Consider the following 27511-nt stretch of genomic DNA (forward strand, 5'->3'; position numbering starts at 1 on the left):
TATATTTCACTTTTCCTTTGAGTAAAAGTCTGGTAATACAGGACTTGTCAAGAGCCTTTCCTGTGTTTGATAGCTTTATCACAGCCCCAGCTCGAAAGGTTAAATGTTTTGGATTACACAGAATGTACATTATATGGAGGGCTTACTATAAATCAACAAGGCAGGTATGTTAAACACAGAAAAATATCTACAGCTGTTCTCTTACTCATCCTGCTTGTTATTTAACGCCGTCTCTACCCAAAGGAATATTTTTAGTTGTACTGTCAACAGTTTCAAAACAAAGAAGCAACTACAACTGGCAAATGAGGAACCCAGCTGGTGCTGTGTTTAGGCTCCCAATGAATATACTCTAATCCTGACACCTGCAAGCTATTTAATCAGGATTTACAATTGAACATGAAGGATGAGAGGTCCAGAGGGCTGTGTTCTTGGTGTTTTGATTGCAAATGATGGAGAAAAACTTTGTTATCGGATGTTGTAGTTATTTGAAGTTTGGTGCCCTCTAACCCATGGGGGACCAAGAATCATTTATCACTTCACAGCAAAAGCCAAAAAAAAAAGCCACTATGGCTTACACACCAGCATTCTGCTTTAGCTTTTCCTGTATTCCAGTGTAAACACGCCTTGGGTTTATGAACAATGAAAAACAATTTCCAGCAGGCACATGGAAAGGAGGTTATAAAGGAAAGTATGCATTATCCATTCCATGTCAAACTGAAAAGATCACTTTATTTTCCTTAGCACTCATAATGTACATAGTGATGAAATGTATCATAAAAATGAGCAGAAAGAATGTGAAGGAAATTGAATAAAACAAGTTTTGCTTTTATGTTTTTTAAGAAAAGACCCTTTTCCACAGTGGGATTTTGAATCTCAGACTGGCATTGTCAAGGGTGAATGACTGCCTTCTTAAAGGTCTTCATTACTCCTTCTAAAATCCTCTCTTTCCCTGAAAAGTTGACATAATGAAATTTAAAATTTCACTATTCCATCTTGTAACAAGCTCAGATATGTCATTATGTGTCTGTGCCTGTTTATTTTATTTATTTACTGAAGGTTTCTAAGTACTTGTAGCTGAGTTCATGACAAATATTCTGGCAGTAGCATTAGTGTGTGTATGTGGGGGGCAGTTTGCTTTTCTCTTTCTGTGTTGTACTGTCAACAGCATAGTTCTGAACAACCAGGGTGTGGTGTAATTGACACCCTACAAAAAGTGGTTAATCAGCTGTCTGAAGCTGTTAGGTAACAATGCTGTTGCCTTTGGGTCTGATCAGATGATGTAATGCCTCCAAGTTATTTTTTGTTGATTGAGGCTATTGTGTAACTAAATATCCTGCAGAGAGTTTGTATGGTTACAGTCACAGAAAAAGTCAGAATTTATTTCTAACCTGCACGTGCTGTTTTATGTTGTTCTTAATTTAAAAGAGGGGGGAAAAGTATTTGTTACTTTTCAAGGGAAATAACTAATGAGGGCAGCAAAAAAAAAAAAAAAAAAAAAGGGGTCTCAAAGCAGTCATAAGCAGTCATGATGGATTTTTTAATTAGCTAGAAGCAGACTGGAGCAGAGGGCTTTCCTCCAGAGCATCTTTTATTCTGGACGGCTACAGGTAGTGCTGGCCAGGATGTTTCAATAAAGGTTCTTGTGCTGTATGAGCCCTCTCCAGCAGACCTCTCCTGCACTGCCCAGCAGGTATTATTTTTGGGCTTTAAAGTTTTACTTCACAGTATTTACTATACAGAGGAACTTAATCTAGGGTCTCTTTAAACTTCTAGTTATAACTGCAGAAACAAATACTTTGGCAGAATGACAGCACTGTCATCCCTTGGCATGTGGATGGATGATATCACTTACAGGGTACCAATGATACAGTATCTTCAGTACTTGAACTGTTGCACTGGAAACTGCTCCCTGAATACTTCCTCAGCTTTATCTATGTGTTTAGGCTTTGCAGTTTCTTTATTCCCACATTTCTTTGAACAAAAGGATGTTTTATCTACAAGTAGTCTTCCTTCTCTCTCAACATATTCCCTCTAGTCCAGAAATCAGATGTTGGTGGCATCAGCCAAATATTTATTGTGGTGAACCCTCTGACTGCAAGAAGTGCATCTTTCCTGAGGACCTACCAGCTTTGTGGACTTGCACAAGGTTCTTCTCTTAAGGAATTACCAGCTGTTGCCAGACTCATGCCAGCTCAGTTCTCTCTGGAGAATCTCCATTACAATCCCTCTGGTGCCCTTTGGTACCTATTACAACTGGACCTTGTCTGTCGTATCCACTCTCTTCATTATGTACATTGCATGCAGCCATTGTGCTTTTCTGTTGTTTCCACAATTTAATTGCTACCCCCAACTCAGTCGGATAAATACAATACTGTCAAGCAACTTCTGCAAATAACTTTTTCATGGGGAGTTATGCATGCCATTGTTTCTATGGATAAAGGAAACAATGCTCAGTTGTGTCTAGGGAACCGTAATGTGAAGATACAATAAAGTCACACATTGTCTTCGGGTTGCAGCTTTGCAGGGTGAGCAGGTTACTGCCTGGGGGCTCTCTTCTGTTTCTTTTCCCATTCTCTGGAGATCTGCCACAATAATTGTGTGCTCTGTAGGCTGTCTGAGAAAACAGTTATGCATATATTGTTAAAGAGTTTAATCTAACCTAGTCATTTAATTGGACTAGATTAGGAAGCAAGTAGTGGTGTGGTGATCTTGGATAAACTGTGAAGCAGCTGGTATCAGTAATCTCTTCACTTGAATCAGGTGCAGCCAGAACAAGACTGCTGATTTCTGTATCTCTTGGCATTGGAATAATAGCACTCGTGTTGACTTTTTGCAACCTTGAACTCTCATTCTGTTCATCATGTCTGTGAGATCAGATACAAAATGTCTTTCGTGGCCATTTGAGTAAATAGCATTCTTATTCCTAAAACTGCATTTCTACAGTTGCTTTGCCTTGCTGGGAGAAGCAAGCAATGTTTTTGCCTACAGTTCTGCTTCCTTAAGGGGCTACATGAGGAATTCATGCTAAGAAGTTGCTGCACAAGTCAGTGAAGATATGTGGAAAAAAATGAATGGAGAAATGAGAAAAGAGTGGTTAATCACAGAGAAAGCATGGGGAAATACCAGAACTGCAGGACATCTGACAGTCAAGGAACCTAAATGACACACACTTTACCAAGAAGTTAAAACTTAATCTTGTTTCAAATATTTGCTTTTGACACTCCTTTTTGATAAAATAGAAAATTTCTTGAGCCATCTTTTCTGTAGCTAAAATGGATGTTTAGTTCCACTAGTACTCTGAGGAAAAATATCAGTGCAGCAGTCAGATACTGCATCAATAGATTCACCTTCATGCTTGAAATCTTATCTGTGCTTCCCAGCTGTATCATTCCATCTGATAAAGGGTATCACTTCGTTCCAGCAGTGTTGCCTTTTTCACCACAGTTAACAGAAACATTTCAAACAATATCTGCTTTGATGGGGTTGTGAGATATTTCTTGCTGGCTGCAGCATTCCAGCAGATAGTACGTACACCTCAGAAAAGTACTTTGGGAGTAATTTGTGTTAGTTCTTGGGCAAACATATCAGAGAAACTGTGCCTGCTTACAAAGGCAGGCATTTATAAATTATCCTGTTTCCCAGGAGTCTGTGGTTAGGCTGCTGGAAGGCTTGATACAATGGTCATCTCCTCTGGGCTCAGGTTTGGAGTGGCAAGGATGTTATGCTGTTGCTTTCTCAAGAGCTAGTAAGGAGAAGAAGTCTTTGCTGTTTGACTTAATGTGCTACAGTAGCACTTAAAATGAAAATATCTATTAAAAGCTCAGCAAAACATAGGGTTTATCATGTTCTCCACCATAATAACTTAACTCTTTGGTATGTAGATACACCTTTGCTTTTCGAGTAACACTTTGGAAAATACAAATCGTGGTGGTGAAATCGTGGTGAAAATACAAATCGTGGTGTTTCACACCACATCCTGCTTAAAGTCATAACATCTGTTTTAGTGTGGAGTTTCAGATATAGTATTATGGACCGACACATCAGTTTATATTTTTAGGTGCTCAAATATATTGACAAGTAAACTGACAAGTAAGGAAAAAGTCTCATTCTGTTTAACTGAGGGTTGTTAGTTTCTGCCTGTTTCAGCATATGAAAATGAACTTGGCTTTCTCTTTTGAACTCTGTCTTTAGAAGTTCAGGGTGGGGAAGTACAGTGTTTATTCAAGAAAGCTGTGAATCTATGTACTTCAACCAGATTATCACTTTGCAACATTGACAGGTAGTTAACAAAACAAATGGCTTAGACAGCAAGGCATGAGCTGGCTTCTGCAGTTTTGTTCTTCACAACCAGACCTGTCTAATGATAGAATCTGTTAGTGTTGTGAAAGAGGTGCCTTTGTCCTTCAGATTTTTTTTTCAAACATGAAATATGGATGGTGCTTGAGCTATCAAGTGCTCAATTGGGTGACTAATAAAAGAGTTTAAGTATTTTACTCACAAGTATTCCCTGTTGACAGGTGTCTCTCTGGACAGAATCTGTTCTGTTTTGTATGTATCTGAGGAATATTTTGAAAGATAAGGGCCAAATTACTGATGAGAAAAATAAACCTAAGGAAGCTGTTTTCTTGTGGCACATAAAAAATCATAATGCAGAGTTACTCCTAGATAGAAAACCTTATGACAGATCAAGTAGGGCTGCTGGGACAACTCAAATGCTTAAAGTGTTAGGAGGAGCACTTTTATGAAGGGATTGTAATGTTTAAGTATTACTCAATATACAATTTCTTTTTGCAATGACATAGCAATGCTCATGATCATAAGTTGTATAGAGCCACAATTGCCTTTATCTACTTCATAATTCTAACAGGAAGTGAGATATCAGTATAAGTTACTTTGGGAATAAGAATTTCTCAAGCAATATTAAGATTGCATGTGGGTACTATATAGTTTCATGTTTCAGAAAGTGAATTGCATAAGCTGTTGCTTTCACAATGTACCATACCCGTCCTCTAATTGCATGTTAATGAAATAAAGTAAACCCAGGCAGAACTTCAATTTGTACTAGTTAGGTACTGTGGTTTAGCAGATTGCTGGCTGATCCAAAGACAACACAGTTTCCACAAGTACTGATAGCTGTAAAGCCTGCTTGTGACACAAATATTCTGATACAGCCTCATTAATAGCATTGAGGTGTTTTTGGGGACAGAATGGTGTGGATTGGATCATACAGAGAATGCAAAAGAAAACCAAAAATTCCATAAAAAGCACTTAATATATATGTATAGAATTCATGCAGGTGCAGGTATACAGGCAAAATTGAAATAGAGGGTAGGTAAACACCGCTGTTTTGCCTGTTGCAGGTTGGATTGCAGATGCCAGCTGGAGTTTTCATGGGTTTCTTTTTTTTTTTAATTGTAATGATAATAGATTGCTTCTGCTACATCATGGAGCTAGTATTTTGATGGAAAAAATGAGGAAGAATCTCTAGTAGATTGCATTTCTACACGGTGAAAATACTTATGAATATGAAATGGCAAAGAGAAAAAAATTGTACATGAGTATTTTCCAATGGTTAACATAGATAAAATGGATATGAGGAAACCAGAAGAAGACTGAGTACATTTGGTATTAACTTTTACTAATGTGTAGTTGGATGACATTTTCTTTGTTTGTTCCTGTGTTGCTTGATTACATTCAGGACTGTCAACATGGAGTCAATTTTTAAAAATTTTAATTATGACACCTGATGTAAAAAGCTGAAGAAGAATGTGAGCTAGTTTCCAAAATGGCTGAGGCTATACCTTTTAAGTTGCTCTATACTGTTACTTTAATAACTTCTCAATACAACTTATCCTGTTTAGATATGATGCCTTGCAAATTAGTAGTCTCCGATTACTGGGATTCAATAGATTTCTTTACGTTTGGGGGATTTTTTAAACATTTTTAAAGGATTATTTATTACCTGAGCTATTAGGACATGGGAAAAATCTCAGGGTAAATAAGCTATTTGTTAATCATCTCAATAGCATGGGAATTTAAACAAATGTTACATATCCTTGCAAGCAAATGGTCAGTGTCTGAACCATGTGTTTTGCTAGTGAACTTCTGGGTCTCTGGTGATGTTCTTTCATGTGCCTGCCAAGGACATGACTATGCCAGCATTTCTTCTTAAGATGTTAACTTAAAAGCAGCATGATGCTGAAGAGAAGTTGTCAATGCTGCAATTAAAAGTATTCCTCATTATTCTAAAGTCATTTAAAAAGTAACTTATTTCATGAGAAGAAATGAAAGTGTTAGGCCATGTCGATCAGCATCCTGTACTTTGTGGCATCGTTCCCACAGAACCTGAGTTTCACCAGAAGTGCTGCTCAGCTGCATCATAGAGAATTCCTTGTGCTCCTGGTTTTGCATCCTGTTCATGTTCATTGAATGAACACCAGCTCTGAATTGGGGCAGGCAATTTGATTGGCTTTGTTGTGTTACTTTTTATAATGCAATTAGAATGTGCAGTGCCATATCTCAGTGAGTCAGGGAAGGGCTGGAGAGCTGGCTTCTGAAACACTTTGCTCCCAGCTGTGAGCAATAGTAGCTGTAGTGCCAGCAGGAGAGTTTTTACAATTCAGTGATCAGCAGCAGTTTCTGTAATTCATTCTTTGGTGTATCTTCCCCTGTCATTGCAATCTTCCCCCAAGAAGATACAATCTGTCATAGCCAATAGCATGAACCAAAGCTCTGTGGAAATTCCAGCCCAGGCTGAGAAAGATTGTGCAATGCTCTGGGCCCCCAGCTAGTACCAAGCTGCTGGCTCTCTTCTCATGGTTTCCCTGCTGATGCGAGCTCCTCTTGGCAAGTTTCTGCAGCCTGCAGTCCCACACTGCTGTTGTAAGGCAGACATGGCATGGTTAGGACAGGGTGGAGGGGAATCCAGAAGGATCTTGAAGTCCAGCAGTGGCTGTGTGAATATCTGCATGCTCTTCGACCTCACACATAGCTAATAAATGATTCTACAAAACCGTTTCAAAGATTTATGTGAATAACAGGGTAGAGAGTCTTTCCACAGATAAAAATAATTTTATCAGGTTTTATGTTAAAAATGCTTGAAAAATATTGTAAGTGCTTGATGTCAAAGAACAGTTACCACAACTGTAACTGTGGTAAAGACTGGAAAGCAGGGCTGTGTCTATCACCAAAATGAGAAATGAAACTAGAAAATGCTATTCATGACTGATATTTTGAATAATTCTGAATCCTGAATGTCCCATTTCTTTCTGAAGAGCCTTTAGAATAGGGTAGGAGTAAAAATTATGCATTTCTCTAAAAAGGGCTCTTGAAAACCTACGCACGTACCAAAGAATAAGTCAAACCTCATCTCTCCTTGTAGGTTTTGTATGTTTTTTGGTGAATAGCCTAGGAGGAATATTATCAGTATCAAGTTCACAGGATAGCTGAAGAGCAGTGGACGAACACAGAAAGATTTCTTACTGTGTTGTGTAGAATTTCTCCAACAAGCTTCTTTTTTTCTGATGTTTATCCCACGTAAAGTAACTAGCATACCTGGAGGGCAGTGCTGGGATGACATGTGCTTGGGTTGCTGGCTACACCAAACACAGCTGTTGCTGTTTGCTGACAACTTGGCCCCACACCTCTATTCAGCATGTAGTCTGGAGGTGATGAGAAACTGCTGAGATCCCTGCTGAGGAACAGAAGAAAGAAGCATCTTCTCCTTCACAGCTTTTATCTAAAAACAAGTTAATCAATATGCTAAACACTGATAGCAAAATACATTCACTTAGACTGATGTTCTGAGGAGGTCTGGAAAGGCACCATTTGTCCACAGTAAAGCTTTGTCAAGGTAAAAATTATCTGTGGAAGGAACAAGAAACTGAAAATATATTTATGTCTTTGCTTGAGGGTAGGAGATAGAAAATAGTGATGACTGCAAAAAAGAACATCCCCATTGACACTTTCAAATATCTCTACCACAGTTCAGTAAAATAAGCAGACAAGATTGGCTAGAGAAATTGTTCTTCATTTTTGCATTGAAATGGTTATAGGAATTATCCTGGTTTGGAACTCAGTAGAATGAATCCAGTTCTACTAATTTTTTTTTCTTCATAATACTTCTAGTTCTCAGTGGCTTAATATACTTAGAAGTTTCTGCAGTAGCTCTCATTTGGGGTGAAAGTGTTACTCTAAACTTTGCAGGGACTGTGTTTGCCACAAGTTACAATGTTGTGCCTAAAAGGAGAAAGTGGTAGAACAGTTAGAGCTGCTATTTTGCCAGCATGGATAATTTCCATTATTAGACACCAAATATGTTTTTCTCTGTCATACTCTGTATATTCATAAGAATAAATTAATGTACATTTTTACCCTAATCTGTGTAACTAATAATAGTTTTCAAAGCTGTCCACTTCAGCTGCACATGTAATACTTTTTGAGGTATGATTGATGCTTATTTTACTCTCCCTTTTGTTCCTGATAAACAGTCAATTTCTTTTAATTCTAATTGAGCATTGATTTCATATGAACAGGTTGTGAAAAACTGACTGAGAGACAAAAACATTTCTCCTGTTTTTTTGGTTTTTTTTTTTTTTTTTTTACTCATTCAGTGTCATGTCACAAATAGTTTTTACAGCTTTTCAAAGTTATTTTTCATTTTGTTTAGGTGGAATTCTGCACATTTTTTCCCTTCTCTGCATCAATTTGGGAACGGGTTGAATGCTACTGGTCATAGCTGTGTGGGACCAACTTCTGCTGCAACTTGTCGTGCAAAATGACCACTTAATATGTACTTTTTGCTTTCTCCCTTTTAAAAGAAAGGGTCCTTTGTCTTTTTACATGACAGCCAAGAGTCATGAGGAGAATTTTCTAGTGCCTTGTGAAAATTTCTTGGTTTGATTTCTATTTACAAGAGTCAGCTTTTTCTCCCTTCTATCTTTTTTATCTGTCTATACCGTTCTGTTGCCTCTTAGAGTGTCAAATCCCTTGCTCAGTATAAAGAAAAGCTTGCTAATCTGTAGCTATTCAGATTTATCTCCTTCTTTAAAGCTGACCAACAATACAACTTTAATCCTTGGTGAGATTTCTCTCCATCATGTGTCCTCTTCTGAAGAGAATCTATGCGAGGGTGATTTCCAGGATGGGTAAATAAGGGCAGAATGGAAATATTTAAATGTGAAGCAGTTTGTCTGATGCTATTGGAAGATGGTCTCTGAGGTTTCCTTTTCCTGTGGGATCCAGTGTGTTCAGTTGAGTTCCATATACTTAAAGCCAACCTAAATGCATTAGTGGTGGTAGTAGCTCTTGAGGAGACTATGCGCTTAATTTTCTGCTATGTTCATTGGTTTGAGACTGCCTATTTATACTTGAGTCATATCTATGCCCATCTATATTATATATATTTGTATCATCAAATGAGGGTGTTTGAATGGGAGTTATTAGAGAAAGAGAAATGAAGTGACTGTCAGAACTTCATACCTGGGACAAGAAACTGCCATTTCAACAGAAACTTCTGTTCCTGAGGTAACCCTTGTGATTATGAATTTGGTAGAAAATGACTTAATTTGCATGACAAAGCTCTCCAACCATCCTTTTTCATGTGGCAGCTTTACAGAGCTACTTTTCACATAGAAACTTCAATTGTGACCTGATGGGCTTTTTTAAGGTGGGAAGCTGATTTAAGTTGTCTTGCTAGCTCTGCATTTCACTGCTACCTCCCCCTGCCACAAGCTGCCTCCTCAGTCAGTCCTGCACGCATTTGTTATGAGCATGTTAAACAAAAGTTGAAGTTACTGTCTGGTGTAGGTGCTCATCATTGTTCCTCAGGAGAAAGAGGTTCTTTCTGCAGCTTAGTGAGACTCGTTCCTTTTGTAGCAAAGCTTCTATACAGCAGAGGCACTGAAGAGATTATGAGATCTGAGGAAAAAAAATACTTTGCATGGGTTCCTGGTCTGCAAATCAGTTTCAGGCTTAATTGAGAGATTTTTAGCATAGACCCAGCATTGCACTACCATGGATTTGTAAAACATGGACATGAACCCAGGTTTCATTTCAATATTAAAACCTTTGGTCTGCTGTTGCTTCTGTGCATTCCATTACAATCCTCTAAGCAATTAAAAATTACAAACCCAAGTCTCTTTGAACCTGAAATATTTTTAACCCCCCCTGCTGAAAAAAGCAGAATCCTTATTAGAAAATTCAGTCATTAGGATATAAAATGGAAGTCAGTGGATGCCAAAATACCCTTCATGTAATGATGCATCAGTGGTTTTGTGGGTTCATGTTCCATCTGTAGGCTATTGCATTGCCCAAAAAATAATTTGCTTTGCATTTGACTGCAACAGTGTGACAGGCGTCTGTGTTTTCACTTGCATGTTTGTTTTTCAAGTAAGGATAGAATATGAAGTAGTCAAGGTTTGCAATGTTTATGTCATAGTGTCAATATAGAAGAGGAATGTCCCTCCCCAGCTGCTCTATCACAAAAACTCTGCATGTGGTTTGCCTGCTGCATATTTTCAAATCTCGGGAGTTCCCACCTCTGGGTGCACAGCTCACCCTTCGTTTTCAACTCCCTGAGACACCCACCCTGTTACTACATTTTCTTGACCAGGCACTCATACACTCTCAGATCTGGACCAGATGCTGACTGAGAGAGTCACCACATCAGCTGATCCTGCTCCAGCAGCAGCAGCTGCTCAGGAGTAAAGGTGGAATAAAAGAACGCACAGTGTAAAAACACACAATCACTGGCTGCTTCACAGAAAAGGAAGGCTTTAAGAAAGGGAAGACTTTAACCAGTAGAATCAGGAAGGTATCAGGGAGAATTATGAAATGGTTGAGTAGTCTCCCTAGCGAGCTGATGAAGCATCTATTTATCTGTCTGGATTGCCTGAAAAATTAGAGAGTTTGCAACTGGAGGCAAATGCGCAATGGCATGCTGATAGAGGCTGTGACCAAATAGATCTTTCTCTTTCTTTTTTGCTTGACCACTAGCTTTTAAAAGGAACAGTCTCTGTAAATGTTTGAATAGAAATAGGGCTTTTCCTCATCATCACAAACCTCCAGGTCTTTGTTTGATACCTTCCTTTATTGAATGAGATTATTGCATGCTGAAAAATAGTTGAGAATTTACTGAAGATCTTAAAGTGTATTATTTGGCTGGACACCTTAAAGAAGTTCTGTGATAAAATTACTATAGAACGCTTATCAGAAGCTAGAGGAATGCAGCTGAGTGGGTTTAGTTTGCCCTATTACTATGGATATGCCATCTGTATGACATAGAACCACTTCACTGGTGAATACTTGCTCTTAGCAAGAAAAGAGTACAGAGAAACCCTGATTATGAGACCACCACAATCTAATCTGTCTCCTTTCCCTAAGTTTGTGGTTAAAATCTGTTGGCATATGGCCCAAAATATATTGCCTCTCTTACAGCAGAGCAAAAGTATGCAGAAGTATTTCCTCTAACAATCAAAGCTTCAGTGCAAAAGTAGTGACCCAAATTAACTGTTTGGAAGAAAAAGGTTAAAGGTGTTTTAAAAAAGCATTCCTTACCAAACTGAAATAAATCAGCAAACTTCACCCACACATCCTCCAAACCTGCAATCAGCAATAATTTCATAGAAATAAAACAAATGGATTGCCACATTCCTTCATGTCTATTACACTTCTGTCTTCATTGCAGAAATTACTCAGAAATGAAAAGCTGGAAGGAAACTTGGCTGTTGGTAGTAGTTTTATCACTTGTATTACAGCAAACATACTCTCTACAGAAATTTCTGGGATGCACTGTTTCTGGTTCTACTAAGCATGCTGAAATTCTTGATATAAAAACTCTAAAGCATTTTCTATACATAGCAGTAATGAATGAGTTGTTTGGATAAGTGTATAACAGCTTCAGTTATGCCTAAAAATTTTAGCCTCCATTCTAGAAAGGAGCTTGTTGAATAGAAGCACCTTAGCATGTACGTAAACTGTGTTATTTAAGGTTAAGGTGCTCTCTGGAATTTGGGTTTACTTTTAAAATAGATTTCTATATGGCCTATTTTGATGAAAAGATCAGTGTTTAGCTACAAAACAAGCAAGAAATGGAAAAAAAAAAGCCACCACCACATTTAGTTCTTAGTGTTGTAAGATATCAGATTGGTACTAAGTGGAGTAAAATTTTAATTATAGCAGAATTACATATGCCGACTCTCACTTCTATTTACTTCAAGTTTATAGGAAAAGGATGAAGTCAGCAACTTCTAATTAAAGTAAAAAGGAAAACAGTTCCTTTCTTCACAATTATTAGCTAGGAAGGGAAAAGAACAACTTGAGACCTTTCCATAAGTAGAGTTGTGAAGTAGAAGTCAGTTGGACTAGGCTAGGGTTTGTGTTTTAATAAGTGATGTATGTGAAATGGGAGACTATTTGTGTAGTGTTTTCTGTGAGATTTCGTTGTACTTTAACTTCTATTGCAAGGAGGGATATCTGGCTCTGAGGAAACTGCGTTGGAAGATCTCTAGCCTGTAGCAATGACTTGTCAGTTTTGACAGCAGACAGTTGGTAGCTGGTGGAGCATGTGGTAAACACCAGCGAGAAATTAGAAGCTGAGACTTTATAACAGGAGAGGTGATATTTATTAGGAAGAAATCAAGTTGTGTACAATCAATTCTGTCATAATAAAAGGATTGTTATGTAGGAAATGTTGTAAGAAATACTGAAATCAGGAAATAGAAAAAGCTCATTGTTGAAGAGTTTATTGTGTTCTGAGAATTGGAGAACCTGGGAAAGAGCCTTCTCCCATGCAAGACTCTTCAATACACATTTTTTCCCCTAACATTGTGATATGAAAGGGGAAATGCTTTAAAGTAAACTATTGAATGGAGTGCACCAATGTTTTTATTGTCACAGCAAATAAAAACATTAATTTGTGTGGGACATGGTAACATACTCTTCTGTCTCATAAAAGGCAGAAACTTCATCATACTGGTTAAAAACACAGACAGTGGCAATGTAAATACTAGAAATGCAACATTTCAGCTTGGAGACAGTTTGACACTTTGGCTTCTTTGTGTTCTATGCCACTGCTACCTTCCTGTAAATCATTTCTCTGAGCACCCAATTGTTAACATTGTCTTTTGTCTCCTAGTGCAGAAATAATGGTTGAGACTGACCCACAGGGTAATGTAGTGATTTGTGATAGAAGCAGAACCAAAGAAAAGTGTTACTTGGTGCTGATTCTGCAGTATTTGTGTTGTGCCCAGCCAGGTGCTGTGCTCTGTGAGGCCCTGGACTGGTGGTGCTCAGCAAAGTGAAGCCCCATTGTGTCTCTGCTACTTCTGCCCAAGAGATCATGGCTCCATATTCCGGCAAGAGAACATGAGGAGATGGTAGAAGGGGGAAGTAGATTCTGTCCCCCTGTCCCCTTTTCCCCACTTCTGCTGAGAGTGGTAATCTGCAAGTCATGCCTTAGAAAGACTTTGAGAAGGGAAGATGAGCAGGCCAACATCTTGGGGGCACTACGAGGAAAAGGCCCCAGGGGAAGGATCAGTCTCTTAGCAAGGCAAGATTGGCTGGGAGAAGCACTTCTGACAGAATAGAAATCCTGCTTTGTCTTTCATGTCCACTAACATTTCTCTACATTGGTTATTAGCATTGAGATTCATGTTAACACCAGGATCCTTCCTTTTATGAAAATCATAGCTGCATCAAATGGCATAATGGAGTATATAAAAAACACTCACTTCATTGAATTGAAACCTCATGTATATTGCAGTAAAGAAAGAATTTGATTATTAATGATTTTACTTCTTCAGTATCTGGGCTCTTCTGAGAGAAAATTAAATCTCAATTGCATTTCGATTTGATATAAATAACTTGTGAGAAAAAGCTATTATTTCAAAAGTTGCTATAAGGAGTCATCAGAACTGATGCTAATTCTTTTTTGGTCAAACATATACCATATCCCTGGTATAAATTGCTTAAATACATACTGACAAGTGTTGCTTAGTGTGTCAGCCATACTTAGAATATTGAGCAATGTGGTAATGTGGTGCTATTTGACACTGTGACCTTTACTCAGCAATAAATGCACATGGCACAATGGGTATCAGCTTTTACATGCCACAATTAAGACTATTTAAATTGTTTCCCTAGGTTCTTCTATGTATAAAAACTTAACAGTAAATTAAATGTGGTTTCCCTCTCATTCCCTCATCTCCTAGCCACATATAATGCAGAACACAGAGTTTTAAAACTCCAGCTGTTTATATTCTGAAAAATGCACATCAGTCAGAAGACAGCAGGGATTTGGCATTTCCCTTTTATTAATATACCTTTTATAGGGAGGAACAGCAGCTGTAACTGAAAAAAAGCCCATGTGAAATATAAATGATAAGGAGAGGGATAGGTGGCAACAGTAAAGAAACAGAGGTGGAACAACTGGAGGAAGCACATGCATCCAAACAGCATCCCTTTAGGTATTCTCCAGTTTCACCAGGCTTTTTCTTAGCGTCTTCCTTACATTTCCCCAAGATTTCATCTGTATTGTTGGCATGTAGCTGACTAAGCATTAAAAACCATCCCTGTTCCTCCCAAAATAAAAGCAAATTTACAACAGGTGCAGTGACACAAAGGCACCATTCTTGATAGAAGTACCTTAAGCTTTGGCTGTAAAATGTAAACATAACCAAAATAATTCTGGAATGCAATTGTGAAATGGGATGATATTCAAGTTCATAAAATTTCTGCAAGTCTCATATCCTTGAGATAATTTTTATCTATATGGATAAAAAGAACCTAGTCAGTGTGGATGTGTTCTGTTTTTATTTTAGACAGGCAAAGTCAATGCAGTAACAAGGATGAAAAATGTTGTAATTAATTAATTAATGCTGTCACATCTAGCCATGATGGAAATAAAACTCCAGTAAAAGGCTGGTTCATATGTATGATGAGGTTGTAAAAGAAGTCTGACTCCCAGCGTTCTCGAACCAAACTGTCTCCTGTTTTGTATTGCTATAATTGTTCCAAGTCAAACCAAACCCATATTGGAACAAATTATATCTTTATTGAGCTATTGACAACTTCTGTCCCAAGATTTTCACATAATTCTGCCTTCTTTGGCTCCCATGTAAATGAGAACACCAAAGCATGACCAGAGTTATTAGCTGCAGACATGGAGAGGACCTAGGTACTCATGCTACTGGAAACTGATTTTCTGGGCTGGAATTTTGGTGACTTTTATAGCATTGTAATCAGCTGTAGTGAACAGAATCATTTGAGATTCAGCCATCTTTCATTTTTTATGATGCATCAGTGATGTTTAGGTTCTTGCAAATCAGTGCATTGCTGTTGCTGGTTCACTCCTGTCACAAGTCTGCCTGCTATTGCACAGATGTAAGTCACATCTTGAAGTATCCATTTTCTTTAGTGGCTTTATCATATTCACACTACATCAACTAACTTACCTACGAAGATGCCTGCAGAATGTGTCCTTTTTCAGGGACTGATTCTTTTGGTAGGGTGAATTTCTTGATGCTTAGAACAGGTAAGAATAATTTCCTCTTCTCCCTTCCATCATAATAGTTTTGCAAAGTTCTACCCATCCACAGATCTCAAAGCAGAACCATTTTTACCTTTTCCTAGTTGTTTGTTCCGTCTTGGATTGTCTCACTTCTCTGAGACTCCAAACTCTTTTTTAATCTGACCTTTCTCTTAACTCAAAAGTAAGAAAGAGAAGAAAACACCTAAGCCTTTACAGCTTTCAATTTTGTCCCACAATGAGATTTAAACTTCCCTTCCAAACTTGCACATTGGCATAGACCTTTCTCTTGTGAGCTGACTTCTGGTCATGGGGAAAGGCTGAAATCATAGGAATAGTTAATTACCAATACCTTTAAACTGTGATATTTATTCTTCTCAATAAGTTGAGGTATTGTAGACATACATAAGAACTTTAATTCCATTAAATATGCTGTGTGCTTATGGTAGAGGTGAGTACAGTGAAAAATGTAAAAATGGTGATCTTTCAAATTTCAAAATATAACAACTTTTTCTCCTTGTCCCTTGGATAAGATATAATATCAGGATATATCCTCTTTAAATAATTGCTTTGTCTAAACTGCTAAGGGAGTTATTTCTATTTAAGTTTATAATCAGCCTATTTTGTGCAACAGGGTGTTTTCAAGTACATGCAGTATTCATCATTAGACCTTCTGATCTTACTGTGTAGTGTTGCTGTGCAGTAGCTCCACAATATCTGTGCTTCTGCCCGAGATGGTTTCCTTCATCTCTGAATGGGATGAATCTTAATGTATGGCCCAAGTCTGGGAGTCTTAAAGCAGCCAACTTTTGACCAGTGATTGCTATTCCTATTGGCTAGTTTAAAGCTAACTTAGATATGGCCACGGTGCACTGGAGCCACTGTAAGATATCTTGCAGCCATCAAGCTATTAGGTCCTATCAATGTCAAAACTTATACACTGCATTCTGGAAGAACACTTGCTATCCTGTGGTTGCCCCCTAAAGTACTTGCTGGAGGTTGCTTAAGGAGGTATTGTGCTGTCTCACCATTAATGTTTTCAGCATACCATCATAAAGCTTCTCGTTCATACAGGGAATTATTATCACAATTTGGGTATGTTATATTTTTATCTCTTTGATCCAGATATATCATAGCCATGTTATTTTCCTTGTATAGCAGCATTCACACTATGTATGTCTGCTGCTATCAGGATAACCACCTTGTATAAGATAAAGAATAGTTGTTACTAATTAAAGAAGAAGGTAGAAGAAATGGGACCAACAATAGAGCTAGTATAGAAATTGTTGCCATAGCAATCTCTTCAGATGAGCTAGAGAATGTTTAATTGCCCAGCCCATCAATGTATGGTTTATAACTTGATTACTCAACTCACAGAGGGGAAGTAGTCATGGGGCATGCCTTAGAAATCTTATTCTCATCTGGGCTCCAAATGTGAATGGCCAGATTCAGCTTGATATGATTAGGAATAGCAGAGATGTTTTTGTCTAGACTGGAAACTCCCTGGGATAGGAACCAGGCTCTTTATTATTTGTCTATAAACCACCTATTTTGGGTGGTGTTCCTGAGCATGGAGCATAAATAATGACATGGAGATAATGAAAACTAACCCAATATAAATCTATGCATTGGTGACTGAGCAATCACAGTTTATTGAGAGTGTTTTGCAGGCCAAGGACAGTGTAGTGGCATGCTGTTCTAACTTACTATGTGGTGGTTTCTTCCCTCTGTTTCTGTCACCCATAGATCCACTCAGTGCTGCTGCTTCTTTCCTATCCTTCAGGTAATCCAGGACATCCATCCATCTCAGATTTCATTTTTACAGTCTGTTGCCGCCTAGCCTTTCTATATCCAGAGGATTCTTTCTCTGGTATCTAGACCTTAATAGCATAACCTGTTGAATATACTCCAGCGCTGCCTTCTACACTTGGCAAGCACACCATAACACAACTTCCACAATAATGGCTCATTCCATCCCTTCTACACCTTCTCTTGCTTATATGTCTCCAGAGAACACGGCCATTGCAATCCTACCCAGGTGACATTATATTCTCAGTTTCCAAGTGCATTTTGTCTCTTCATATCCAGTGGACTGTCTTTCAATGTACATACTTTTGAGGCACAGATTATCCTTGTGTAGACGGGTACAGATTGGTTTGACACCTAACACAGAGAGGGCCTGTGGTAAATGGTGCATGTATTTTGGGAGCAGGTATTATATAATGACAGAGAAGTGCAAATAGCATTCAGCCTTTATGTAAAATTTCAGAAAGTCTGTTCTACATGACAGTGAAGACTTGTTAGATTTATTTAGATGCAGTCTGAAAAGTTAATTGGAATGAGGCTGGTTGGGCAAGCTTGCTGACAAAGTTGACTCAGTCTTCCCATATCTACAGTAAAGAACAGTACAGAAGAATTCTCAAGTGCCAGGTGAATAATATGTAGCCAAAACATGGTAATAGTGATTATCTATGTGGTGGTATGAGGCAGAAACAATCTCTGCAACTGGTGCACATTATGCACATCCCACAAAGCGTGAAGTACTACACCCTCCAGGCTTTCTTTATCTGAACATGCTCCATTGCTGGTCACTTTGGATTTTTGATGTTTCAGTTTTAAAAAAAATCCCTGTTTGCTCTGCTTGTGAGATTTTCTAAAATCTCAACAAACAAGGTGCACCACCAAAATGGAAACTATTTTTTACCTTTTTAATTCACTTTTTACATTACATTTCTATCTTCTGGACTCTTCTTTTGTTACGTCAGTGAATGCAAAATTCACTGTAGCACTGGGAGCAAGTCCCACCTGTGCTAAGAGCACATCTGCTCCATACCAGTTTACTGCTTTCACCACCTGCATTCATGTTACAGAGGAACATCTGGATACTATTACAATTATAGAAGGTGCAGGTTTTATTCTTGGTGCAGGATTGGACTCTGATTTCACAACCTTCCTTGAATAGTGAAGTTCATGTAAATACATCCTGTCTCATTTATAATCAACATACAATTAACGTCAATAAAACATAATGGATCTTTATATTAACTATATCTTCATCATCAAACATAATTGAGGTAATATTAATGATGCTAAAGAGTAAAGGCTGTGAATTCAGCCCTCATCATCTGGGAGAGAACTGTGCTCCTTATATAGTTTCCTCTTTTCAAGTAGCAAATTGGTTGTGGATTTCTTTATCTCACGGAAAGAGAAGAGATGGAAAGCATAAGGCTAACTGGTTCTTGCTGACTTGAGATCTGTCACACAGACAGGAGCAGACACTATTTATAACCCTTCAGAATTGTTTATAGAATATATTCCTACTCTTCCCACCCAGCAAACTGTAGGAAAATGCCACTGTCCTTGGTTTGAATATGAGAGTGAGTGTTTGCATGTACAGCATGGTATAAATCCATTCCACAGCCGTGGCCAGATAAGGAAACAGAACTCAAGATGAATAAGTGAAAGGGGACATAGAATGGAGAAGGGAAAATGCAAAAGTGATTTAACAAATTCCAACTGGGAAAGAATATGAAGCTGTACCTGATGCATGTGCTTCCTGCATCTTTATGGCAGTATTTTAGAAATGTGAGAGACTGTTACTTTGCCGGAATAGACAAGGAAGCATAAATGTAACCACAATGTGTAATCCTTGAGGCATTTTAGGTCATTTACAAATGTGTTCACACCATTTTATCAGTCAGGCATTGCTAAACAGGTGTGACCATTTCCTTCTGACACGTTTTCCCTGTTTCCTCCTTGTATGAGGAAATTCAGACTTTTTACTTCTGGCTATGGTTATTTTAACACATAGAGGAGACACAAGCAGTTTGTGCACTTGCTGAGTAATGGATAACTAAACCCAGCATATTATGTGTAGGCAGAAGCTCGGTTTTATATTACTTCCCGGAAGACTCTATTTCCAAAATAGTTTATCACAGCAGATGATCAATTCAGCAATATTCTGTCCATGATGTTGTATCACTGCAGAGAGAGAACATTTTTTGAAATGGCATTTTCTGGATATAAAGATCAAACCTTGAGCTTTCAGAGATGTTTGTACTCAGCTGGAGAAAGACATTATAGTTTGGCACAGATTTTCTTTTCGTCATCCATAGTTTTCAACAAAGGATTTTGTTGTATGGAAGATAATGGCAGTGCATATATTCTGCTTTCAAATATGTTCACCCCTCTGAACTATTTCAGCTGTCCTCCTCCTTCCAAGGTTTTATGTACATTATCCAGATAGCTGTCTTCCCTTCTATTCTGTATGTAATGGCAATGATTTTTTGCTAAGGTATGTACCTTTATGTAGTCTAGGCCTGTCTTTTCCACTATTTTCTTGGATGTCTTAACTTCAGTTATTGCAAAACATGGTTTGTGTTGTATTTGTATGGAATAAGAAGAAGAAATTCTCTATTTGAAAGACTTTATTTTTCAATTGCATCAATAAGTTCTACATCGTATATATATAAGAAAATATGTTATCCTTGCTGATGAGCTGTGTCTTATTGTCATTGTTTTCATCCTTATCAGGTTCAATTGTAAATCTGTTCAAAACCTTCACTAAATATCTTTTGGCTAATTTCTTCACCTAAATATCTTGCAAAAGCAGGGCAACTTCCTCAACACGACTCCATATCATCTGCCTCCCTTCTCTGCTCAGATCTTTTGATTACTTCCCCTACCTTGAAATTTGGCCTTCTGCTGAACACTATATAATTCCTCCTCACCACATTAATCATACCTCTAAAGCACCAAACATGTATGTCAGGCTTTGGATTTGCTTTAGCCATAATCCTCTTTGTGGTTGGTTTTGTCTCTCCACCTTTCCTAAAGCAGTTTCTTTCTTTATGGCTTTCAGCGCTTTCCCCCTCCAGGTTCTAGCTTATACAGAGCAGTGCTGTCTACATTCTTTCATATGCAAGAGACCATAACCAAACAATCCAAGTCCTCAGACAACTCAAATGGTTCCCCCCTCAACTCACAGGCTGCTTCAAAAAAAAAAAAAAATCATTGTTTGATTTTAAAATTGCTTGGGTTCATCTTTGTCTCCTTTCATCTCTTCAACTAATAGAGGCTTGTTACCTGCTCTTACACTCTTCCATATTTGCCTTTTCCTTACTTAATTTTTCTGGATCATGGATTTCCACCTATTTAAAAAAAGTCTTTCAGTGCTGATGCAAATAAAGTGATATTAATTTGCACCATTTTTCCTCATCCTTGCCTCAGACTTTCTCTAGTTGTTTTACATTTCTGAAGCCTTGGTATTTTTACAGTAACACCTATTGTTGTGAAGCACCATCTGGGATACAACTCTAATGAAAAAGGAGATACAAAATAACTTGGGTTTGGAGATATGCTGGTGAGAAACATTTGCTTAACCATATGGAAATCGCATTTCTTTAGAGTGCAGACCTAAAGCTCAAACAGTAGGGATGTCAAGGCAACTCCCAAGAAAATTCTTAAGAACTTGCACAATATCTCTTACAGGGTCTGTCACTTTCCTTTTTTAATGAAAAGTTCATTATCAGGTTAATGAGAAATGATGTTTTAAACATGCTCTTTTGTAGCTTTACTATACTCCCATTTAAGGCCTTAGTAAACTGTCTAACTTTGAGAAGTGTTTTGCCAGTGTTATTGTTTTTGATAAGTCCACTTTATGAATCCAGGGCAATCATACTTAAATAATTGCTATTCCTTGTGATTTAGATGGATTATATAAATGGTGTGCATAAATGTTTCTGTGTTGGATCAAGATTTGTGAAATCCTAATCAGAGAAAGTTTGGATAAATTAAAAAAGAAAAAAGCAGCTCTTTATTAGGTACGATGTAGACACTGAGTTTGCTTCGGTAGATTTTTGGGGTAGGAAGGGATTTGAGTTTTGTTTGTAAATAGAATTTAACTTCATGCACTAGAGGTAGAATGATGCAATTAAACTTTTAAAAAAGGCTTCTGGCACAAAGATATTGCAGCACTGTAAAAAAGAGAAAGGACATTTCACACCCAGAAGTTATCCATATGGCCACTGACCACATGCTTGGTAGAGATGTGAACAATATGTCATTGGTATTTACAATTCCAGGTAGTTTTCTTGTATGCCATAAAAAGTAAATACTTAAGCAACAGTCTTTGCTGTGTAGATCTTTAATGGGTGTGGGAAATTCTCTTTATTTAGCAAGGAATGCCCATCATTTGCTGTCTTGGGAGATGTGTTGGCAACAGATGGGATCTCAAGAGCATTGTTTCACTGTTACTCTGATTGTTAAAATGCAGTTCATTTCATTCCTTTCTATTTTTTTTTCTTTCTTTCCTGCAGGGGTGAGAGAGACTGTGAAAAATAGAGGGGGAAATTAAAGAAAGTAAGAGAGTAAAAGAGAAAAGAAAATTAAATTTGAAAGAAACAATGGAATGAGAATCCCAAGAGAAGTGTTGAAAAGCATGGGTGAATTGAGAGCACTAAGTTTGGGTGGAGAATCCTGGCAGATATTTACCACATACAGGGTACAGTAATGGCAAAAAGGGAAGAAATAAGAAAACCTTAATTGGTCTGAGTTCTGTGGTGCTTTCTTCTCCTTTGACTAATGTGCTAGGGTACAGTAGACATGGAATAGTGGAAAACATACTGTGGGACCAAACACAATAGAGCAATACATGGCACTGCCAGAAAATGGCAGCTGACTTGGTCTTCCTTGCAAGTGCACAGGTACGGCACCATGTGCAGCTTAGCAGAAGCAATTTTGGGTTAAAACATTTTATTTCATTCTTCTTTGGGAATTTTATTTAGGCATGTCCTGGGAGGATGCTTGGAGATTCTATTGTTGTTCAAAATATGGCATGCTGCCTACATCTGTGTGAGGTTTTTCAGCAGAACCTTAACACTTCCAAACAGATGTTTCAAAAAAAACCCCAACTTTTCTGAAATACAATATGCACAGGTCTGACTGTATTTTTGTTACAAAAGTCAAACAGATTGACATGTTGAACGAGGAAGGTAATGTTTTGAACATTGAACAAACACAAGAGGTAATCAAGAGCATTAGTTTAAAATGTTGACCTCTTTTTCTTGTTTTTGCCCATAAACCTTGTAGGGAGAGAACTTACCCTCTTTTCTCCACAGGAAAAATCAAGCATAATTTTGCATCAGATAGCATGAAAAGAGATAGTACCTGTGGTAATGTGAAGGTGGCCTCAGTATTTGAAAACTGTGTCAATTGCACAGAAAATTACAGCTGTGATTTCTCAATATGGGAAGTGATTTGAGGATACTCCCAAATGCATTTTGTCCTTCACAGTTGAATTGATTTTCTGTTTTTTAGGCTCCAGATAACCATTCAAGACATGTTGATAGCTTCCCTTTTTTGCCCTGCCAAACCTATTGTCTAACATGAATGTCTGCCAACTGGGGCATTTGAATATGAACATTACCAGAAGTCTGGTGATGTTTCCCTGACCAGAGAAGTGACTTCTACTCAGGTGACCAATTACAATGAAAAATGTGAAAAACCATTATGCTGAGCAAACATCCAGTGTATCTCCTTGCCCCAAGAAGTGATGCAGTCTACATCAGTCATTCCAAATATGTGTTCAACTATTCTTAAAGGGGTCCAGTGATGAAGACACTACAGCTTTTCTGGTTCTCCAATCCAGTACAATATTTAACATTAAAAAAGCTTTCCCTAATACTTAACCTGAACTTTCACTGCCACCGTTTAAATTTATGGAGGTCAGACTCTTCCAGCCTTTTTTGTATAGCCTTTTGCAAGTTCAGAGGTTGTTACTGTTCCAAATCTGCCCACCCCTTGTCACTTTCTAGAGTATTTTCATGAGGTTGCATACCTCCAGCTCATTGAATCTTTCAGCAAACATGCTGTCAGAATCCCTGGTCAGCCTCATTATTTTAACTTCACCATCTTCAACTTGCAACTGTACTCTGTCTTCCTGCTTGTGCTTCTGTTTCTGTCCTCTTGTGTTTAAATTTTGTCGCAACAGCATGACATGGCTACTCCTATTCAGTTTGTGAGCCACAAGAAACCATAGATAATTTTCTGTTAAGTTTTTACTTGTCTGGTGTGGCCACATCTGCTTAACTATGTCATATTTTGAACACCATATGAGGTAGCAGTCCCAGTTTGATGTTTTCAACATTTTTTCAAAAACTTAGAAAGTAATGAAGAAGTATTTTTATGGTCAGACATATTTTGATTAATATCTGAGTCCTTTCCTGACTTTCCCCCTCTGTCTTTTCTGTCTTGAGACCACCAGTGCTTAAGGATCACAAATAAAGTATTTGGAACAGAATCTCCTTACTAAGTACATTGAATTTGATCATTGTATTTAAGGGATGTTTTGCTGACATGCCTGAGGACTACTGAGAATAAAGGATTACCTCTAAGTGCTTTAAATAGGCCACAATGTTTAATCTACTCTGTGTTGTCCTAATTGTTTTCTCATCTGGTCACTGCTGAGTATTTTTGGTTTTGGATCTTTGTATGCTGGATCAAAACAGTTTTGAAATAAGTCCTCAGGAGTATGCTGTTCTAAGAGAGGCACATTTGATGGAAGTACCTCCCCTCACTTGTTTCTCTCGGGATTTTGGAAAACTCTTCTCATTCCCCATGTCACAGTTTTGTATTTTATAGTTTCATTTCTAGTTTGCCATCTTAAACCATTCAACAGCTTTTGATAAACATGCTACTTTGGTTTACACTTTGGAGACAGGAGTCAAATCAATGCTGCAGTAACTGCCAGTCATTGCTAACCAGTTAATAGGATTTCAGAGGAAATCATGAGGATAAGGACTAATGTGTTCTCTGCTGTAGTCACGGGTCTTCTGCTTGGAGCTTGTTTGGTGCTTGGAAGATGCTGTGACTGGCACTGGCCAGCTCATGTCACTGATCAACCCAGGAGCTCTTCTGTCTGATCATGAGAGGGAAAAGTGTTTTTAGTAGGGATAGGTATCCCTACAGATATTAGCTTGCTTAATCTTCTCTATTACTCAGAAGATATTTTTTATTTGATAGTAGTGACCCATGCTAAAAGTGTTTTCAACACTTATGAGTTTAGTGCACAGGCATCTCTCAGACATGGTACCACTGTGTCCTGTTGACCCAGTGCGTACAAACTTTATGGTTCATTATTGTATGAGTGTCTTGCAACATTTACAGCCACTCTGCATCCATCCTGAAGTCTTGGGAGTAGCTGCTGTTACAGGACTAGTCCTGGGTTTATTCTACATTTTTTTAAACTCTGAAGTTCTGAAAAACATGGATGGTGGTGAGCGATAGACAGTACTTCTTTCAAGAGCCCATTCCTGGTATGTCTGCAGTTGACATTTAGGGACATCTTTGCACTGTCTTACATCTATTAGGAAATGTAAGTTGTAACAAAATGTTTCTGAAGATTTTGAAACCCTGGTTTTGAGCACTATGCTGTGCTTCTCCTATTTGTCACAATGTGTTGTGGAAATGTGGTTTCCCTTTACCAGCTACTAGCTTTAATATTTGGATTTCAACTGGAGCTGAAATGCAGAGGGGAATGCTGTAGCAAACTCTTTGCAGTAGTATTTGGAGAGTATAAACTTGAAGCAGAGGTGACCACAGAGTCGAAGGAGCTCTTAAGTCCTGCTGCTGATTGAGGTCACCTGTTCTGTAACAGCATGACAATTCTGGCAGCTCTTGAAACTGTGAGAGTTTAACTAAAGCCAGCATTGAAACTGAAGGGAAGAAGGAAGAGAGCTGGACAAGACAAAGATACTTTATATTAGCTGAACATATCTTCATCTCATCACCATGCACATGATCTGTAAATAGTAGTGAGTACCATGAATGTTTATCATGGTGAGATGTTATGGTGGGCACGTGAAGGACCAACTGAGCAAACAGCAAACACAAACTAACTTTTATCTCCACATACAGAGGAGGCTTCCATCACTAAGGAAGGAAGAGCCTGTGGAATTCTTACATTTCTAAGCAATAATCATAATAGTATACACAATATTCCCAATTTCTTCCTATTCAGCTCCTTGCAACTCCAAAAGATAGGATAGGGCTCTCAGACTAACCTGCTGTGACTCAGTTTGAGTCATTTCACTTCTCATTATCTCTGTTTTCCCTCCTTGCTCATCTTATCCATGAAGCTTTAGGTTTTTAAAACAGGAACTTTCTCTTCCTGTGCATATTTATCTTGTGTCGAACGCAATGGCCTTGATTTTGGTTGGGGCCTCTTGGTGATACCAGAATACAAATAATAATAGCAGGCGCAGCAGAAACAATAACAAAGCAGGTTGGTTAACCTTTGATGGTCCTTTCCTGAGACATCTCTTAGTATTAGAATACTGTCGCTTATCCGTTTGTTTATTTTTCTCTCTGTGGTGACTTTGAGTTGGCATATTGTCATATTCCAGTGACAAGTCACCACACTCCATGTACTGGCTAGCTTTTTCAGTCACTGATCATTTTTTATTTCATGTAATTGCCTTTTGTTTGCAGTTGTTATTTTAAAGGTGACCCCTGACCCTGCTCAGGGAAAGAAATAATGAGTAGATTGCTGTCTGAGACTTTCTTAGTATTACTACTCAGAGCAAGTGAATATTAGCAAGGGTTGGTACTGCTGCTCATCTGCACCTGCATGAAAGAAAAACTAAAAGGCTAGGGTGTGGTGGTGGTGGGTGTATTTTCTTTTCCTGCACTTCCCCCCCACCCTTCTCCAGCTGGTCCCTCATCTTGCTTCTCTCTTGTATTTCAGTTTCTCCTGTACTCATTTCTGTTGTGTGGAATTTGAGGTTTCTCAATGCACATTCCCTGCCCCCAGCCTGCGCACTCCCCACGGACCCAGCTTCCTCTCGCACATTCCACACCGGAGCGTACCACTTTGGAGGCAAAGTGGGCTCAGGGAAGAGTCCATCTGAAGCCTCTCCGTCCCAGGCCCACTCGGTCATCATCCTCATTATCTTCACCATGCTGAGAGCACTTTCACCAGTGAAAATGCAAAGATAACGGTTCTCATGGCACCGAGAATTACAAATTCCTGAAATATTTCCAACATCAACCAGAAGAAAAGCAGGGTGATAGAAAACAAATGGTGACAGAAAGGCATCAGGGAAATAGGGAAGAGAAATTTAGGGCTGTATAGGCTAAGGAAAAAAAAAAAAAAGAGAGAGAGAATAAAGCCAGGAGACAGGGGAAAAAGATGAAAAGCTGAGAAAATGTGAGGGCAAATCAAAGAATGAACAAATGAACCAGGCAGGCTGTAAAATGAAAGAGAATGAAATTAAGTGCATGGAACAAATATTCGGATAGTGATCAAGGATAGAGAGCAGATGCTGAATATGAGTGAGAGCCAAAACACAACAGGGATTAAAAAAATCTGTCAGAAGATTTGGGTAAATTCTTGTTAAAGTTATATTTGGTTTGATTTGAGTAACCCATCCCTCATTTTAATTTCAGCTTGTCTGCTAGGAATCTGGTATATCCACAGCAGATTATTTTCAAGGGCTGCTGCTGGTGTTTTGCTTTGTACTGGTTTTTTAACCAGTATTAATTGGGCCTGTCATCTGGGTAGGTCTAGGATGTAAGTGTTGTGACCTTTGTGGGAGAAGGTTTCTTCTATCACTTAATGTGTTTATGTTTGAAATACATGCTCAAACACATGGTCATCCAAACCTGCCTGCATCCCAGAGCACTCTTTCTGGGAAGTCTCGTGTTGCTGAGTGTAGTACTGGCACTCCCTATATCCACCCTGGAAAGGGGAAGCCCACAGGAAGAAGGAGCAGTGTGCTGATGTGTGACTTCTGCATTAGGAACAGTTGTCATGTAGCAGTTCAGAGCAGAACAAGGAGCTGCAAAAAGAATCAGGCAGAAAGGAACCCAGCCAAATACAAACCGTTCTCCCTTATAAAATATCAAGGACAGGTATCATATAAAGCTTCATTTATGAGCTGCTCCCAGTTACAAACCATCTCTAGACTGGCAGCAGCACCTTATTTG

The sequence above is a fragment of the Anomalospiza imberbis genome, chromosome 13 (genome assembly GCF_031753505.1).
Source record: "Anomalospiza imberbis isolate Cuckoo-Finch-1a 21T00152 chromosome 13, ASM3175350v1, whole genome shotgun sequence".
Classification (NCBI taxonomy): Eukaryota; Metazoa; Chordata; class Aves; order Passeriformes; family Viduidae; genus Anomalospiza; species Anomalospiza imberbis.